A 6,000-nucleotide genomic window follows, 5' to 3' on the forward strand; every position below is an offset into this window, starting at 1 on the left:
GGTCTCTTGCCTGCACCACGACCAGGTCTGGGATGCAGGTGGGGACAGAGCAGGCAACGTCAGTCCTGCATCCCTCAGAGCACCTCTGCTGCCTCTCATGCTCCAAGCAGGAACTTGGCAAACAGGTCTTTCATTCCTAATTCGGTCGGCATTTGCCTCCCTCACTAACCAACAGGCAGTGAAATGAAAGCCGTGACTTCACAGCCAAGGCTACCAGAACTGTCCTGCAAGATGGCTTTCAGATGGGGAGGATAGGTGTTTCCTCTGCCCAGACACTATAAATACTTTCCTTGTGACACCAGCGAGCAGCTCTGCCCTAACTTTAGCCACAAATCTCTTACCTCTATAGAGTTAGATGCTATGATCAGCAAGTCCCATTGCTCCCTTCTTCACCCACTTGGTTCATGCCCATTGTTTTATCTTCCACAGTGACTGGGCTGCTGGACATCAGCCTGCACAAACTACGGCCTTAAAGAACTTACATTTTTAGTAAAGAAGGATAGAGAGGTCACAGGAGAAATAGCTCTAGCTTCCAGTGAGGGAAAGGACATGTAGAGAAATTCAGGGACTTGCCTTAATGAGCTGAAGGCAGGGGCCAAAAATGGATCTGTGACTCTCTGAATCTTATTTGGGGCTCTATATACCCATTAGCTCTCTCCTGGTCCCTGTCTTACATCTTTGTAGAGAATGTACTCCGGTGTGAGGGATAGGATCTGCCAATGCCTGGTGCAAGCAGCACAAGAGCAAAAATAGGAAAAATGAATCATTGCCTCAGTTATCATGTGTCATTTAGGGAAGTGATTCCCTCAATCTCTGGGAGGCTTCAATGGCTCCATATCAATAATGAGCTAAGTCTTCAATATAGTTGCATTTAAATAAAGCCAAATACAAAAGGGAGATAATAACCAAAGGGGAAAAATGACTAAACTGGTTCTGGAAATTGTAATGCCTTTAGTAGAAAGCAAAAGGGCACTCATTTAAGGTCATTTGAGACAGATGTTTAACACAAACCTGCAGTGTGATAAAGGGGATTTGGAAGGGCTTAAAAGGTTAATGAATAGCTAACGAGCTTCTTAATATCTAGCTAATGTTTACTGTAATACAGACTAATATTTAATTCCCTTACTAATGATTAATTATTCTGCTGCAAGGGTTTAATTAGGGCTTACACAGCAGGAGTGCAGGGGGATCTGGTGCCGAGATGAATTTCCACACTGCAGTCACTGTCCCCAACCCCAGGCTCTCCTCTGGCAGCTACCCCTGTGGCAGGCACAGCTTTAGGTGTCACAGTGTGCACGGGTGTTGAGGAAGCAGGAGACCAATGACTGAGATCTTTCTTAGGATCATAGAATCATAAAATCATAGAATGGTTTGGGTTGGATGGGACCTTAAAGATCACCTAGTTCCAACCCCCTGCCATGGGGAGGGACACCTCCCACCAGACCAGGTTGCTCAAAGCCCCATCCAGCCTGGCCTTGAACCCCTCCAGGGATGGGGCAGCCACAGCTTCTCTGGGCAACCTGGGCCAGTGTCTCACCACCCTCACAGCAAAGAATGTTTTCCTAATCTCTAATCTAAATCTCCCCTCTTTCAGTTTAAAACAATTCCCCCTTGTCCTATGGCTCCCCTCCCTCCCCAGCTTTCCTGGAGCCCCTTTAGGGACTGGAAGGGGGTCTAAGGTCTCCCCAGAGCCTTCTCTTCTCCAGGCTGATGAAGGTCATTCTCTTGTACATCCAAATAGGTGGCACACAAATTCCGTAGCAAGTTGCTTTTGAAAACAAACAAATCCTGAAAGGAAAACTCCACCTGAACTGCAGCAGCTGACAGCATTGTGTACTGCAGCTGTGTCCTCCCCTTGGAGAAGATCTCTCAGTCTCGTTGTACTGGTACCCAGCATCATTTCTGATTGCAAGGACCGTGCAACAGGAATTGTGATAGGATTGCTCCAAGGTTTTCATTTGAAAATGAGAGCTTCTACTAAATTAAAAAGCTGATTTTATGCAAAAATGTTTTCTGTATAAAAACATGTTTTGGGCCAAATTTGCATGATGATTCCCAAACACAAATAAGAGAAATGGATTCATGATGTAAAGAAGGTTGTTGGACACATCCATTCAGAAACAACACTGACCGATTTTATCAGTCGTACCTGCAGCCAGCCAGGACAGACAATCCTTCAGCAAGCTACTCAGAAGACCATGCTCATCTTCCCAACTCTGCATTTACAGCCAGCCAAGTGAGCTCACAGCTTAGTGACTTTTATTTTTGTCTTTTTTTCCCCAAAGTCCACAGTGACACCATATCCATGCCACAGCTCTAAGGGCCATCAAACCTGAAGCCTATTGCAGTAACACTTAGGCAAGTCTTTAGCTAAAGAGAGGCCACCGATTTCATTCAAGGGGCAGTCACTAAGCACATCTAAGAGCAGTATTCCAGCTCATGGCTTTCTGGCAGTATCTGATTTCTTAATAACAAAGCAATGTTATTGAGATTAAAGCACGACAGTGAATAAACAACAGATACCTCAGCAGAAGCAATATTCACTGGCAGAGGAAAAAGACACAACTTGAGGGAGACTTTTCTACTTATTAAACACTTTTAACCATGTGTTGTGAACCTAACGTCACCGAACCCTGATATTGTCTAGCCATAACACCAGAAGACATTTTTCACGATGGCCCCCTGTTACCTTTTCTGCTGCCATAGGTTTGATTGTGGGAAATCCAGTGCAGGTGCATGATGACAGAGGTAGCCCATCGCAGGCACACAAGCTGCAGGGAGGAGCGGGGTCCTGGAGCAAACCAGCCACCGGTCTTCTAAAGGGGAGGATGGAGGAGATGGTGTTATGGACCTGAACCACAAACCCTCAGCAGGTTTTGCTTTGAGAGCAGAACAGGGTAGGAGCAGGAGTTCACAGGCAGGAAAGCCAGGACAGGAGATTCACACCCAAGACAGCTGAGCTGCAGCATGGAGACTGTGATGTGCATCACCTGGCTGTGCCTGATCACCCTTTGGTATAAATTATAGCATGTACACTCTGAGTCTTCTTCTTTTTTTTAACTTATAAAAAAATTATTTGTGGAGTTCACATTCTGCAGCCTTTCTAAGGGGAAAATGAGGAGGAGGGGAAGCTGCAACTTGAAGTACAATGAAATGAAAGGAGAAAGCATTACAGATGGATGTCAGCAGGTGTAAATTAAAATAATAGCCCTTCCTCATCTGGAGTTACAGCCACTCAGCATGAGCTGCTGTCTCTGAACACCTTTCCCCCAAGCTGTGCAGACACACTAGCCAGCCCAGAGATAACCCAGGAGTTTAAATGTGGCATTGACATATCTATAGAGTCTGCTAAAAGTCAGCCCTGAACCTAAATGTTGGGTATAGCCCAGAGAGAGCATCAGAGGTAACAGGAGTAATTGTGCCTGGTAATGTCAATTGATGCCACAGCCTGCAATAACTCCACAATCCCTAAGACCCCCAAGTAGCCTGGAGATCTGAGAGGAGAGAAACTAGTTATTTTCCATTGTTTCATGAGTTTTTTTCTGGCTTTTAACTGCAAAAGTTCAAACCTTTTGTCCCTGCAGAGAGCTGAAAGATGTTTCCCTATATATTCTCTCTCTATATGCTTCAGAGTAAAGGCTGTGGGTGTCTCATAGGGATTTCCACTCCCAAGAGGAAAACACAAACCAAAGCGTTCCCAAACTCACACCCAAACTCGTGTGGGTGATGGAGGAGGGAGGAGGATTCGTGTATTGTTGCTGGTTGCGGCTGGAGCCGGCAGGCTGTGCTCATGAACAAGGAATCCACAGCTCTGTCTCTCTGATGCTCTAAAGCAAAACCAAAGCTACAGGAGAGAGAGAAAAAAAAAAATCCTCTTTCTGCAGGCTTTTTTTTCAGCTCATTATAGCAACCTACCTACATGCAGACTCTTATTAAACTGTATTATTACACCGAAGAAATGTTGAAGTGCTGATTTCTTATTAGAAGGAAAGACAATATTTCTTCAGCTGATTTTGGTGTACTCAGGTTTTCTTCTGTGCACTATCTTACTTTCATTTTTTTGTAAATGTCTGCCTTGCTCCTAGGGGACCATATCTTTCAGTATCTTGCGCTCATTCACACCTGCACAAAATAAAGATAAAAAGTTCCATGAGCAAAATTTTCCCTTCAGCTGAATTGTATGTTTAGGACCTACTGTGGCCAAATAACCACCTGCTACTTCCCCAAAGTGGAGATTCAGCTATTTATACTTATTTAAAAAATACGGAGATTAGGTTCTCCTCCAAGCCATACCTACCTAAGCCAAAACCAAACTGCTTTAAACTTCTAAACAAAATCATGTTTCTGCCATCACCATACCTAATAAGCAGGGTTCTCTTCATCCATCCTTCAAATTTTAGTAGTATTTCTAACAAAATGTGGAAAATAAATAACTAGATCTGAGCTACTAGGACACTTGTGATAGTAAAGTGAGTGACAGCTCTTTTCAAATTCTAATAGGGAATCCCTTCAGCCTCTGTCCTTCTTGGAGCTGGAATTTAGCCTTTAGCCTTTACTCTTTCTAGGCACGAAGTCTGTCCTTGATTAAAGACAACACTGCAGTCATGACCTAAACTTCCATAAGCTCAGTAGTTTATTTCTTGCTATTCTTCTTGCAGTGGTGAGTCAGAAATCTTTGCATTATGACAGCTTAAAGCGGTGAACTTGATGCTCCCAGAAGCAATTAAGAGACAGGCAAAAGCTCAAGAGTCAAGTGCACCTTTCCTGTGCCGAAGCCAGGGTAACCTCATTCCTGACATTTAGGTCTCCAGTGGTACCAAGATGCGCCGTCAGTAACAAGGGACTCCCTCTGAGGGCTGGATGAAAGACAGGAGCGATGCAGAATTCTTAGGACGACACACCCACCACACTCTTCAATTTTAATTGGGATTTCACAGTAAAAAAGCCGAGTTGTCCCAAATAAGGAAGTTCAACTGTTTCTTGAAGAACAGAATAAAGCAAAGACACATAAAAATCGTGCCATAACTCAGTTAGTGAATATCAGAAAAATCAAAACTAGTCTATCAACAGCTCTGTGTCAGTCTCAGTGCTCCCCGTGCGCCCCACAGCCCTTCTGCTCTCCTGCGCTGGGACTGCAGGGACCTGGAGCCACGCGCACACCACGGGCACAACCCCGTATCAGCAACGTATACAGCATAAACCACGGCCTGCACCTTGTTCAGGCAGAGGACTGCACTTCAGAAACATATTGTTATCATCTAAATCAACCCTCTAATCCAACCAATTCCAGCAACTTGCTTTGAAAATACCACCCACGTTCCATAAAAATTCAGATTTGAGATGCAGCCCACAGAGATTAATGAGGGTTTGAATTTATTCCTCGAGAGCTTCTCATAGTTTTATTTTTCTGCTACATCACTATAATCTTCCTGTACATGAAGGTTGCTCACATACTTCCAGCTAGGGAAAGGACTTGATTTCACAGCTAATAAAAATTGCATTCAGGAAAAAAATAATAAATAAAGCAATGCTATTACTCAGGCTGCATTTTAGCACAAAGTCTAGTTATGTAAATTGGCACATAGTGGACAAACTAAGTTTCAGGTGATATTTTCCTCAGTTGAAGCTTCTGTGATGTGCAGGTGGGCCCCATGCAAGGTACCCAGTGGGGCAGCTGTCTCCCATCCTCCCGTCTGTCCTGGCACTGGGAGGGCATTTTGCATCAGCCTCCGTAACGCTATGGGGGGGTTCCCTGCAGAAAGCTTTTTGCTCGAGGTTTGAGGAGTGAAGTCAGGAAATATAAAGGAGTGGCAGTAGCCAACAAGACCCTTCCAGTCTCCCTCAGCTGGACTGACCCCTGGAGGTTGCCCCCCCATTCGGGCAGTAAATGCTGCTGAAAGCCATCCCACTGAGCGTGCCCATTAAAAGCAATCAAGCACACCTCCCTGCGCTTAGCAGGCACTTCAGTATGAGTCTAAAGAAATGTGTTAGTTTGGGCAG

The sequence above is a fragment of the Numenius arquata genome, chromosome 11, assembly GCF_964106895.1.
Source record: "Numenius arquata chromosome 11, bNumArq3.hap1.1, whole genome shotgun sequence".
Taxonomy (NCBI): domain Eukaryota; kingdom Metazoa; phylum Chordata; class Aves; order Charadriiformes; family Scolopacidae; genus Numenius; species Numenius arquata.